The sequence below is a fragment of the Lynx canadensis genome, chromosome D1, assembly GCF_007474595.2.
Source record: "Lynx canadensis isolate LIC74 chromosome D1, mLynCan4.pri.v2, whole genome shotgun sequence".
Classification (NCBI taxonomy): Eukaryota; Metazoa; Chordata; class Mammalia; order Carnivora; family Felidae; genus Lynx; species Lynx canadensis.
The window spans coordinates 60,255,341-60,269,745 of NC_044312.2; the positions used below are offsets into that span (position 1 = coordinate 60,255,341).

General features: G+C 42.5%; 1 protein-coding gene across 3 annotated transcripts in view; it reads left to right on the plus strand.

Annotated features, from left to right (window-relative positions):
• Positions 1–14,405, plus strand: part of STIM1 (stromal interaction molecule 1) — a 188,126-nt gene that overhangs the window by 90,293 nt on the left and 83,428 nt on the right. The gene's annotated exons all lie outside the window — the stretch shown is intronic.

Genomic DNA, 14,405 nt, shown 5'->3' on the forward strand with positions numbered 1-14,405 from the left:
TGTGAGATCATGACCTGAGTTGAAACCAAGAGTCGGACGCTTAACCAACTGAGCCACCTAGGCGCCCCTATAAACAGGTTTTTATGTGAACCTGTGAAGGATTTTATTCAGGAGCATGGAGAGTGGTCTAGTCAGATTGGAGTTTTAGAAAAATTGTACTGACTGCTTTAGTAGAAGATGGGTTTGAGAGAAACGAGCAGAGACAGGAAGACCAGTGAGGAAACTGTAGTAACCCAGGCAAAGTACATGGAGATCTGAGCTCAGATGTCTGTGAGCTGGAGCATAGAGGCCTTTCCTCAGAAATCATACTAGGCTCGTTCCCATGTGGGAGCAGGACCAGGGAGCCTGGGCTGTCAGGAGGCTCAGGCACACTCCATTCTGGATAGTTAGCCACCCTTCTGGGGAGATGTTGTCTGGATCCATAGCTGAGAACTGCATCAGGTGAGGAAGGGCTGCAAACCGAGTCCTTGGAATGACCATCCTGACTGCAGGGTTTTTCAGTAGATGTTCTTGGTTATCTAATCTCAAGAAAAGAAGAAAGGGGGTCAGTTATCTTCTTTGTATTGTTTGAATGGAGGCTTATTTGGGGCAGAAAGATGGTGAGAAGCTCTTGCCTGGTTCTGGTCTCTGGGAGCCCAGGCATGTGTTCTCTGGTAGGCCATCCAACAGTGGCCTGGGTGACCTGAGGATGAACTCCTGCTGCAATGGTCCCTGGAATCAACATTGTTTTTACCCCGTGTGTGTGCCTGGCTCCCCAGTGTTTATATCTTCCAGGCATTTATCACTGTGCTCTTGGGGTCACTGTGATCAGGACTGATTGTTGAGAGCCAGCTCCACTCCTGAACCAAAGGGTATAATCCTAGAGGGTCCACTAATGGATTGGACACCTCCCCTGGGCACTGTGCAATGTCCTTATCTGGACAAGTCCTTGGATGCCCACTCAAACACTTTTAGAAAACTTTTCCCAGCAGAAATCTGTTTTGAGTTGTTTGTAATTATTTTTTTGGCCATCTCAGACCCTGACAAGTGCTGGCCAGGATGCAGGAATGTTTGGGTCGGGTGCCAGGTCAGAGAATTTGGGGCAACTTTTGAACAAGCGTGTGTTGATTTAATTTCTCTGGGGTTGTCATGCTTCTTGGCACAGATACCTTTAGAATGTAAAGACCTGTGGTATGTGGGACCCCAAAGCTGAGAAAGCAAATCTTCAAAATCTGTAAGCAGCTCTCAGTTGTCCCTAGACCGGGTCTTGTGGTGTCCAGTGCCATGCCTGACACAGGGGAATACCAGAAAAATCAGACTCGTGTATAGTTGGGAAGATGAGACTCAGATAAAGCAGAGAATAGAGGACCAACAAGCAAATGACTAACACTTACAGGGCTTCACTGTTTTTCAAAGGACTTTATGGATTTTTCTGATAAGAGAATTAATCCTTAGGAATAGTCAGAGTATAGGAAAGTTGAAATTTAAGTACCTGCACCTACCACTTCTGTGATTCACTATATATTTTAATAATTGAGAAGAAGGGGTGGGGGGACCCTGGAGAGCAGAGAAGTGTATCTTACCTCTTTTTGTATCCCTAGTGCCTTTGGCTAGTTCAGCCAGCTAGTTCAAGGTCAGCAAATAGGTGATTGAAAATCAGAAATGAGTGTTGAAATGGTAGCATGTGAACACTGAACAGGGGGCCAGAAATTTTTAATTTAGTTAAAAAGGTGATAGAAATAAAAGGGCAGGCAGATAGGCTGTTAAGCAGATGGACAAGTGTCCAGAGCCCTGTAGATGTGGGAGGAGGCATGGGCAGTCAGAACAGCTAGAAGTCCCCTGCATCAGAAGCCTGCGTTATTGAGGTCATGGCCTGCTTGGTGGGGACTAACTTTAGGAATTAGCCACCTTCTTCTGGAGGGAAGCTTTTTGTGAAATCAGTATTTGAAGAAAACAATACTGAGAGGAGGAAGAAGGTAGAAATGGGGTGGCTGAGTGGAGAGAGGAGAGAGGGCTGAAGATTTCATTTCTTCTAGCAGGTGATTATGTTTCATATGCTTAAATAGAAGCATATTCTTTTGCTCTTTTTGTTCCTCCCTGCAGAGCGTGCTAGGGACTCAGTACTCTGTCTCTAGTGTCTTCTTAACTTTGTTTCTAAGTCTTGATAAGGAAGGTGTCTCTGGCTAGTGCTGGACCTGAAGAAGTTAAGGCAAAACCAGGAAATTCTGTTTTACCCTGCTTGGGGAACGGCACAAGACCAGTTATGACTTCTGTGTTGGCCCTTAATAGGAAAGCAGAACCTAATTAAACTTGCCCCTATTCGTGAGTCTTGGAGGGTAAGGGTTAGAAGTTTTAGGGAGCCCTCTTGAACACTCATCTGGATCTCCCAACCATATAGCCTTGCCATAGGAAGTTAGTGAGACTTCTAATCTGGTTCTGCCACTAGTTTGCTGGCCAACCTAGTGCAAAACAACCCCCTTTCATAGTCTCAGTTTCCTTCTCTAGTTGTAAGGTAGGCAGTGGTCCTTGATGCCCCCCAAAGCCCTTCCAACTTTGCCACTTAGAGTTTGAGTACAATGGGGATCTCAGCCTCCACTATTCCCATTCTGCGCCAGGAATTTTGTAAGATTGGTGAAAAGTACATTTTGACTTTGGGTTCTTTTACAAATCAATCTGTGTGAGATGCTGTGCCCCTTCCTCTTGGGCTTGCTTTGTTAGGTTGCCCTGCCTTCCACCCCTACTGTCTTTTACCTGTTTTCAGACTTGTATCTCCTGCTGCTCTGGTCTCTTGTGTCATACTGTATTCTATGTTGTGTCTTTGTCGTTCATACACTGTGTTCATTCTTGTACTTTTTGTGGGCCAGGATTATGTTGCTTCATCTCTGTTTGAATTTGCTCTTTCATGCAGCTGAGTTCTTCTGGGCATTCATTTGTTCAGTCAGTGAATATTGATTGGAGCCCAAGTGTTGTGCTAGGGACTTCGCTAGGTCCTGGGTGTTGGTTCAAAGCCAGGATTCAGCCATGAAGGCAGCCATGGCTCCTGCCACTGTGGTGCTTACAGTTTAGTGGAGAAGAAAGATATTAAGCAAATTATCACACAGATAATTATAATTGTGAAAAGTGTTATCAATGTTGGAGAATGTATAATGTGGGCTTAAACCAGTTTGGCAGGGAAGACGATCAAGGAAGATTCTTTGAAGAAAAAGTATTTAAGTTCAGACCAACAGCATGTGTCAGAATCTGCAGGTCAAGAAAGAATGAAGAAGCTTCCATACAAAAGGAATTCTAGGTCATTCTCAACCTGGGTTGCACATTAACATCACCAGGTATAAGAGAGTATATGAAGCAGCTATACTGGTGCTTACTGGTGAGAGTATAAAGCAATGCAACTACTTTGGAAAACAGTTTGGCACTTAAAAGTTAAACATAACCCTGTCATATAACCCAGAAGTTCCACTCCTACTGGAACTCCAGATGAAAAACTTATTTTCACTCAAGAAAAATGAAAACCTATGTCCACACAAAGACTTGTACACGAATGTCCATAGCACTTTATTTGTGCTAGCTAAAAACTGGTGGATGGATAAACACATTGTGGTATATACATTCAGTGGAATACTACTCAGTGAGAAAATGGAGAAAAACTACTGATTCATGTGATACCATGGTTGAATCTTTTGAATGCTGAGCAAAAGAAGCCAGCCACAAAAGAGTACATACTGGTGATTATATTTCTTTGGAGTTCTAAAGCAGGCAAAACTAATTTATAATGATAGAAATCAGATCAATGCTTGTGTGAGGAGGGCAGTGCGGTTTGGCAGTGAAGTACCAAGTGGGAACACTTTGGGGTGATGAAAATGTTCTATATCTTAATTGGGTGGTGGTTACACAAGTGCGTATGTTTGTCAGACACACTGAACTATGCACTTAAAATGGAGACATTTTATTGCGTGCAACTCTGCCTTAAAAAATATCCATGCTCTATTTTTATAAATGTCAAGGAAAGGCAAAACTCATCTATGGCGATAAAAGTCAGAAGAACAGTTATCACTGTGGGGTGGGGTGAGGTGTAGTGGTCGTGATAGTATTGATTGGAAAGGGGCAAGAGGGAGGAAGTCTTCCTGGAGTATTTCTTGATTTTGGTGGTAGTTACTTAGATATATACATATGTAAAAGTTAACTGATCTATATGTTTATTTATATACTTTGCTGTATATATGGTATGTCTCAAAGAAAAACAGAAAACCAAAACCCCCCTAAAACCAAACCCATGCCTAAGTTCCATCCATTGAGATACTGATTTAATTGGTCTGGGACGGGGCTTGGGCCTCAGCAGCATAAGTGCTCCCTAAGTGAATCTAATATGTAGCCAGAGTTGAGAACCAACGTGCTATGTGAAAGGAAGGGAGAAACTTGGAACATGAAAGAAGGATTGCACAAAGCTAAGGGAGTTGTTGGATAAGAGACCAGAAAGGTGGCAGCTGGCAAATCATTCTGGGCCTTACAGGCCACTTTAAGAAATTTGAACTTCATCTTAAGAGTAATGAAAAGCTTTTGAAGGGTTTTAAGTAGGGAGATGACTTGGACAGATAATCAGCTGGTATGCAGTAGCATTGCCTATAGTTAGCATTCCTGTCAATTGCTTGTTAAGTATTCAGAATATCTCTCCTGTGAGGAGAAGAAGGTTTGGAATAGTTGAGGAGTCTTGAAGGACTGGTGCTTGATTAGAGGTGGGGAGTGAGGGAGAATGAGATGTCAAGGTTTCTGACACCAGCAACTGGAGAAGTGGGAACTTTGGCAGGGGGTGGGGGCGGGGAACTAATGAGTTTAGATTTAGACATTATGCATCCGTTGATGTTCCTGTCAGACATCTATGTGGAGATATTTAGTAGGTAGTTGGATTCTGTGTGTATCTGAGGGTCAGAAGGGAAGCTTGAAGCAGAACCATCATCTTACTTTTTTGCGGGGAGATGGCAATAGTTTTTTTGGGGGGAGATGGCATTTTTTTAAATGACAATTGAATCTGTGAGAAGAGGTCAGATCCCTCCTGGAGAGAGTCATCTGAAGAGAAGAAAGCCCGGGACCAAACCCAGATTCTTTAAAACTCCAACATTTAAAAGTCATGTCTGGAGGAGAAACCTGCTTTGTACACTCAGAAAAGCAAAGATTTATTCATTCATTCAGCAGATCTATATTGAATACCTACTGTGTGCCAGGCACTATATGAGTCCCTGGGGATACCACAGGGAACAAAAAAGTTCCTGCTTTTGTGAGCCTTACTTCTACTGGGGGGAGATGGGCAGTAAACAAATCAACAAATAAGTGCATCATATGCAAGGCGGTGGTAGGTGCTATGAAAAAATGAAAAAGATATGACCTCTGTCCTCAGATATCCTCAAATAACTACAGTTGTAAGCTGACTGAAGTGAGGCCAGAAGAGGTACAAAGTCAGAAATGCTGGTGGAACTCAGAGGTGTATCTCATTATGTTGCATATTGGAGCTTTATACGTAGTCAATGCTGTGAATTTTTGTTTCCACTGAGGGCTTTCTTTAATTTTATTTCATGTGAATTAAAAAAATATTCAGATCACAGGTTAGAGCGAAAATATAATTATCTAGCATTATAATAAAGATATAATATTTTTTAATGTTTACTTTTGAGAGAGAGAGCGAGTGGGGGTGGGCCGGTGCAGGGGAACAGAAGATCTGAAGTGGGCTCTGTGCTGACAACAGTGAGCTCTATGTGGGGCTTGAACCCACAACACATAATATTTTTATTTTTATTTATTTTTTTAATGTTTATTTATTTTTGAGAGAAAGAGAGAGAGAGAGAGAGAGGGGCAGTGTGCAAGCAGGGAGAGGGGCAGAGAAAGAGGGAGACACAGAATCCAAAGCAGACTCCAGGTCTGAACTGTCAGCACAGAGCCTGACACAGGGCTCAAACTCACAAACCAGAAGATCGTGACCTGAGCTGAAGTTGGATGCCTAACCAACTGAGCCACCCAGGTGCCCCACAACATATAATATTTTAAAGCATGCTGGTAAGAATTATAAAAGCCTTTACTGACCACACACATATTGTAGGCCAGGCTTTTTTTTTTTTTTTTAAACTTTATTTTTAGAGCAGTTTTAGGTTTACAACAAAATTCAGAAGGAGGTACAGAGATTTCCCACATATCCTCTGCCTCCACACATGCATAGCCAACCCCATTACCAGGGTTACTTACCAGAGTGGTACATTTTTTACCAAGGATGAGGCTACATGAATACGTTATAATACCCAAAGTTCATAGTGTGTTACCTTAAGGTTCACTCTTGGTGTTATATGGGATGTTATTATTACTTTTTTCACATGTTCTCCCTGGGAGGGGAGACATGGGAAATCTTTGGGGTAGTCTTTTGCTGCCTGGGTAGCTGAAACCAGTGCCTGCTTCGTCCATAAGGAAAACTCTTCTGAATTCCTGCCCCTGCTGAGAAGAGTTGGACCTCTTCTTGGATATGAAGACATGATGTTCCAACAGGGGCAGGACCATCCCTCAGGAGGCTGGATTTCACTCAGTGTGGGAATCTGACTCCTCTTTCCTCTCTGGCTAGACCTACAGTGTGCTGTATTCCACGTGGGACCTTTCTTGCCAGAACTTCCTAGGTCCAGGGAACTAGTTTAGTTCCCTTTCTCATTCTTTACCCTTTTGTGTAGAGGGTACTTTCCCCTCCCACACCCCTTCCCTAGACCCCCCCCCCCCCCCCCCCCCCCCCCCCCCCCCCCCGCTCAGCCTCATTCTGCATTCTGTGCTGTTTTATCTCTGGAATCTAAAGGCCCTTGGTCCTCCATCTTCCCAGGGCTGGTACTCTCAGTCTTAACAGTCTTTTGAGTCCTTTCTAAGGGTAAGGGTGGATTCTGATCCCATCTAGAGTCACTGCAGAGCTTGCTGGTTGTGCTTGGGGGGTGGGAGGTCAAGTGGGAGAAATTAACAATCAACAAATGAGACCCCTGCTGGCAAAATTTATCAGTTTTCAGATTCCCCTCAGGTGCCAGCCAAGTGGTAGGGAACAGTCTGACCAGCGCCTTTCTTTACTCCTCATCTGTACCTTCTTCTTTGACTGCTGTTTGTCCCACTTCTTTACCTTTGGGCTTGTGTCTCACATCAGACAATCCATGGTCAGGCTCAACTGCAGTGACTCTGCTTTGCATGCCTATAAATACGTGTTCTCAGGGGGATAAGTTACTGTTTGGTGACGAGAACGTGGCTGGAGGAGAATAGGCATCAGGTAGATGGTGGATATTGGTGGTGGGAACTGGTGGGTTGTACTCAGGAATTCTCTTGTCTTTGGGGGAGATATGGTTATGAATCCATTCATGCACTCATTCATTCATTCAGCCAGTATTTGCTGATTACATATTTGACAGGGTGGATGTAGGCCCCGAGGGTTAGAGTGAGTCAAACTTAGTCCTTGCCCTTTTCTGGATATGGCATGCAAACAACTTAGAGCATGAGAATTAATACAACAGAGTTATGTATAAAGTGCTTTGGAGCATAGAGCAGTAAATGATTAGCTCTGCCTGGAGAAAGGAGAGGAGATTCAGACGCAAAGGAAAGACTTTGTGGTGTTGGCTGCTAGTGGTTAACAAAGTGTGGTCTGCAGACCGTCCAAAAGGGGTCCAAAAGGTCAAAGACATCTTAATAATAATGCTACGATGTTATTTGTCTTTTTCTGCTGTGTCTACATTTGCAATGATGGCACAAAAGCACTTAGGTAAAGCTGCTGGCACCTTAGCAAGAGTCAGAGCAGTGGCACAGAACAGCACTGGTGGTCGTGGTATTCCTCACCAACATGCATTCTGTTTTAAAAAATTTATTTTTAATTTTTTAATTATTAAAAATTTCTAAAAATAAATATAAAATGTATTAATTCTATTAAATTGTGTCCTGTTGAATACATATCTCTTTAGTATTCTGTGTGATGAAACAGGAAGTGTGCATAAACCACTTCTGTGTGTAGAAGTTTGATGCTTATTTCTTTCTCTAAATTTTTTAAATTTTTATTGAAAATTTTTTTAATGTTTATTTTTAGAGAGAGAGAGAGAGAGAGACAGAGCACGAGCGGGGGAGGGGCAGAGAGAGAGGGAGACACAGAATCCGAAGCAGGTTCCAGTCTCTGAGCTGTCAGCACAGAGCCCGTCATAGGGCTCAAACCCACGAACCTTAAGATCATGACCTGAGCTGAAGTTGGATACTTAACCCAGTGAGCCATCTGGGCGCCTCTGATATTTATTTCAAGAGAGAGCATTCGTACCACTGAGCTGCAAGTTGAACTGCCTCCTTTTTTCAAGGAACACCATTTTTATGTGAAAGAATAACTGACAGGTAAACTATACTTACTCAGACTCACGTATTTGGCACGTATTTTCTTAAAAATGAATGAAGTGAGTCTGCTATTAAAGGAAAACAACTGGTAGTATTTATTGCCAACAATAAAATTCTAGTTTTCATTTAAAACTTAGAATTTTGAAAAACTTGGATCTGCCACTGTGAGCTTGACAGCTGCCCCAGATTTAAATCTTTTCTGATGTAATTAGTGGTGATATTAATAACTGATTATTTTGATATCGTAGAGATGAAATGGGTCAAATTTGGAAGTTTCCATGTGACCAGTGCATCATGTTACAAAATCACTCCTGGATAAAAGATCAAAGTGCAAGATAGACCAATAGATTTTAATATAATAGAGTACAAACAGTTCATTTATATAGTTTCAGATTTCACATTGCAACTAATCTTTAATAAACCTACTACTTGTCGATTTTGATGTAATATCAGAGAAGAATGTTCACAGATATCTGGAAGATTATTAAAATATTCCTGTCCTTTCCAACTACATATCTGTTTTGCTCTGTGATCAAAACAACACATTGAATGTGGAAACAGATACAATAAGACTACAGCTGTCTTCTATTAAGCCAGACTTAAAGAGATTTGCAAAAATGCAAAAACAATCCCACTCTTCTCAGAAAACATTTTTTTCAGGGATGCTTGGATGGCTGATTTGGTTAAGCATCTGACTCTTGATTTCAGCTCAGGTCATGATTTTACAGTTTGTGAGATTGAGCCCCACATTGGGCTCTGTGCTGACAGTGCTGAGCCTGCTTGGGATTCTCCCTTCCTCTCTCTCTGCCCCTCCCCACTCGCACGTGCATGTGCACACACATGCTCTCTCTCTCTCAAAATAAACTTTATTATTATTAATTTTTTTTTAATGTTTAGGTTTGAGAGAGAGAGAGAGACAGAGCATGAGCAGGGGAAGGGCAGAGAGAGGGGGACACAGAATCTGAAGCAGGCTCCAGGCTCCGAGCTGTCAGCACAGAGCCCGACACAGGGCTCGAACCCATGAACTGTGATATCATGACCTGAGCTGAAGTTGGATGCTTAACCAACTGAGCCACCCAGGCACTTCTCAAAATAAATAAACTTAAAAATTTTTTTTCCAGAAAACAATTATTTTTCATAAAAAATCCTATTAAATTAATGTATAGGATATTTATTTGTCTAAAATGAATTAATTGCTATTATTAGAATTTGTGTTTTAATTTCTAATATGGTAGTGGGGTGCCTGGGTGCCTCAGTCAGTTGAGCATCTGACTTCGGCTCAGGTCATGATCTCACAGTTCGTGGGTTTGAGCCCCTCATCAGGCTCTGTGCTGACTGCTTGCCCAGAGCCTGGAGCCTGCTTCAGATTCTGTGTCTCCTTCTCTCTCTGCCCCTCCCTGCTCATGCTTTGTCTCACTCTATTTCTAAAAAAAATAAATAAATAAATAAATAAATAAATAAATAAATAAATGCAAAAAAAATTAATTTCTAATATGGTAGATATTAGTTTTGGGATTTTCAATTTTTATGTATATAAAGGGGCCCTGGCACCAAAATATTTAAAAACCTACTCCTGTGCTACTCTTTTTACTTACAGTTCTCTTTTCTGCCTGAAGAAATCCTACACATAATTGTTATTTAGTTATTTGTCCAAAAAACGTTGAGCATCTATCAAGAACCTGGCTTTTGCTTGCTGCTGGGGACATGGTCCCAAGCCCTTATGGACATTGTTTGATAGGGAAGACAAATGAAACAGAGAACTGAAACACAGTATGATAAATGTTATTGGTGATAGACACATAAATGCTGTGGGAATACAGGCTATTGTCGGAATCACTTGCTAACTCATCTAGAACATGTGACTGATTGATTTTTCAAACACAGTAGGGAGAGTGACTGAAGTTAGCAGGAAACTGTTCACATGTTGCTCTGGGAGGAAAGAAGGAAACTACAAATGTATTGATTGTCATCTTTTTGCATGCCCTATGCTATGCTAGGCGTTGGAACAAATGTGGTCTTAATTTTCATAAAAACCCTGTCAGCAGAGATAATTATCCTCATTTTGCAAATGAGATACTGGGGGCTCAGAGAAGTTGAACATCCTGTCCAACATCATATAGATGTAACTAATGGAGCTGGGATTTTGACATATGTGTTCTGACTCCAAGTCCAGGGCTCTTTTATTAATAATGCATTGCTAAACGGGTGGATCTTCTAAGGTATTTCCAGGTGGCTCTGGGAAACCTTGCCAGATTGGAACGAAGGTATAAGAGAAGATAGAAGAGGTGTCAGGAAGGAGAGAGACAACCTAGGAAATGCTTGGTAGAAGGAGTCATTTGTGAATTTTGACTAACATGGTTTTTCTGGATAGGATTCTATGGCCTTAGGAGACATCAAGGTTTTATACTCCTTTATTCTCAATCCCTTAAAGCCTTCTCTATGCCAGATGATGCCAACAGCAAAGGTCACCTGTCTGTCTGATCAGTTTACAAACCAAGGCCTAGCATTTGAAGCCTAAACTTCTTGCACCAGCTATAGGCTTTTGGGAGAGAGGCTGGCTGACCTTAGGCCACTTGTGCCCAGCCTGGAGGCCCCCAGTCCCTAGAGCTCAGCATTTAAACTTTTTCCAGTATTTAAAAAAGTTTATTAGAGGCTTCTGGGTGGCTCAGTCGGTTAAGCGTCTGACTTGGGCTCAGGTCAGAATCTTGAGGTTCGTGAATTTGAGCCCTGTGTTTGGCTCTGTGCTGACCCTTCAGAACCTGGAGCCTGTTTCAGATTCTGTGGCTCCCTCTCTCTATGCCCCTCCCTTGTTCACACTCTGTCTCTCTCTCTCTCTCAAAAATAAATAAACTTAAAAAAAAAGCTCATTAGGGGACGCCTGGGTGGCGCAGTCGGTTAAGCGTCCGACTTCAGCCAGGTCACGATCTCGCGGTCCGCGAGTTCGAGCCCCGCGTCGGGCTCTGGGCTGATGGCTCAGAGCCTGGAGGCTGTTTCCGGTTCTGTGTCTCCCTCTCTCTCTGCCCCTCCCCTGTTCATGCTCTGTCTCTCTCTGTCCCAAAAATAAATAAACGTTGAAAAAAAAATTTAAAAAAAAAAAAAAAAAAAGCTCATTAGAAGTTGTGCTTTATGATAAACCTGTTTGTGGATACAGGCTAATGAAAAGATTGTATTTCTTTGCTTTGAGTCAGAAATCTGTCAACTTAATGTGGTTCAGGTGTGCTACCTAAGGTTTTCTAGAACAATGGTCAGCAAACTATAGCCCTGGGGTCAAATCCAGCCCACTGCATGTTTTTTTGAATAAAGTTTTATTAGAACACAACTAAGCTCATTTACTCATATTTTGTCTGTGGCAGCTTTTGTGCTCTAAGACAGAGTTAAGTAGTTGTAACAGAGACTATATGGCTCATAAATCCTAAATTATTTATTTTCTGGCCTTTTACAGAAAAAGTTTGCTGACCCCTAGGGTAATCCTGATTCTTTCTGTCATGGTACTTAACACATGGTGTTTTAATTGCCTCTGTCCCCTACTTTTAATAATATATATATTTAAGTTTATTAACTGATTTTTAGAGAGAGAGAGAGAGAGAGGGAGAGCGCATGTGTGTGCGCAGGTGTGCATGCATGTGCAAGAAGGGGAGGTGCAGAGAGAAAGGCAAAAAGAGAGAGAATCCCAAGCAGGCTCTGTGCTGCCAGGGCTCGATGCGGGGCTCAATCTCATGAACTATGAGATCATGACCTGAGCTGAAATCAAGAGTCAGATGTTTAACCACCTGAGCCTCCCAGGAGCCCCTCTTCCCTACTTTTAAAACTAAGCTCCTTAAAAGCAGGGGTGAGATCTGACTCATCTCTCTTTATGCCCCATGCTGATTACAGATCCTGACATATTAAGAGTACACAATAAATGTTGTTTAAATGGGCACATCATGTGCTGATTAAAAAGCTCTGATGGGCAATTTTTTTTTTCTCATTCTGATAGGCAATTATATGTGCCTCTGATTAAGACAAAAACAGGGGGCGCCTGGATGGCTCAGTCGGTTAAGCGTCCGACTTCGGCTTAGGTCACAATCTTGCGGTATGTGAGTTCGAGCCCCGCATCGGGCTCTGTGCTGACTGCTCAGAGCCTGGAGCCTGTTTCCGATTCTGTGTCTCCCTCTCTCTCTGCCCCTCCCCCGTTCATGCTCTGTCTCTCTCTGTCTCAAAAATAAATAAACGTTAAAAAAAAAAATTAAAAAAAAGACAAAAACAGAACTAAGGGAAGGAAAACATTATGTTGGTTATGCTAATCCCAGTGCTGTGTGCCTCACCTATGAACCAGTCATTACTTACTGCAATTTTTTTTCGATAGGTAAACGACACAATCATGCCAAGAGCTCTTGTTGGTGAGGAAGTTGAGAAACAATGCCTTAATCTTTGGCTGCATTCTACCACCACCGCTTTACCCCACCCTCCGCTCCCCACTCCCAACTTAGCAGGACAAATGTAGTAGAATATACAGTTACATGGAGATATTTCTTCTTCATATATTGTATTCTTCTTACTTGTCTTTTTTTAAATGTTTATTTTTGAGAGTGAGAGCGCGTGCGTGTGCGTGAGTGGGGGAGGGGCAGAGAGAGAGGGTAACAGAGGATCTGAAGTGGGCTCTGTGCTGACAGAAAAGAGTCCAGTGTAGGGCTCAAACTCCCTGAACCTCGAGATCATGACCTGGGCCAAAGTCGGACACTTAACTGACGGAGCCACCCAGGCACTGCTTACTTTTTGTCTTCTATAAAGCCATTTCTTCAGTGTGCTTCTTACCATCTGTGACTAATGGAAGATGAAACCACGCTAAAGCTGTTTGGTCACCTTGGCATAAAGATAGGTGAAGTACCCACCTGGGAGTCAGTAAACCTGGGCCCTTGCTGTGACTCTTCAGCTGTCTTTGATTTGGGGCACATCAGTTAACATCTGTGAGCTCCAGTATCCAACATGTTTTTATTGAGTCACATCTGGGACACTTGACACATTTAATATTTACATCTCTCCCTCATTTTGAAAAGGATTTGAGCAACTCGTGAGTGACAGAGAGTTGACTTGTCCTGTCTGTTCCCTGTCTCTGACCAGCAGTCAGCTGAATGATAAATGGATTGCAGTGTTTTGGGACTTTGATCAGTGCCTCGGAGAAGGCCTCACAGCCACAACAGCCTCTTTACCCTGTCCTTGTTTTCTCTCCTGTGACAACTTCTTCCTTGGGAGTAATCTGAGGAGTTTTTGCTGGAGAGAAGGAATCAAGATCAGGGTCAAAGGGAAAGAGGAATTTTAGAAGCTAAGAATTGGAAGACATACTAGAAACTTTACTTAAAATATCTTTTTCAGATAGTGAACTTGAGGCCTGGAGAAGGGACGTGACCTCACTTGGTAGAGCTAAGACTAGATGCCAGGTCTGCCTGCTGTGTGTGTGCGCGGTGTTTTCCAGGGTTCTAAGAGAGGAGTAGGTGGCCTCGGCTCTCGTGCTGGTTTTTGTGTCACATTAATGACTGTGTCGGTGGGTGGGGGAAGCTGTACTGCAGACCTGCCACGCTGTTGCACCCGGTGTGCCCAGGACCTTAGATGTCTGAGAGCTATTTGCTGACCGTAGCTGTCAGTGGACGGGCATAGCATGTGAAGGGTTTCTCCAGTTAGTTTGTGACTGGCATTATGTTATTATTACCAGCAGTGACAAAGTGAACCAAAAGGAAAACTACATATTATCTTGGCATTGCAATGAATGGGCTGTCTTCCTGTTTCTGGAAAGATTGTATTCACGTGCATTTATTTATTGACTGATGAAAAATGGTATTTCACTTGAATATGTATTTCTTTGCTCACTGGTAAGGCAAAAGTTTTTTTTCTGTGTTCATTGGCTATTTATATTTTCTCTCATTTATATTTTTTCTTGTGAGTTACCTATTCACGTTCTTTGTCTAGATCTCAGGGTATTCCCAGCCTTATGCTTGACTTCCCTGCCAGGGAGCCATCAGGATAATAGGACATTGTCCCTAAATGGGGGAACTCAGCACATCCTGGGGGGAGAGAGTTGAAGA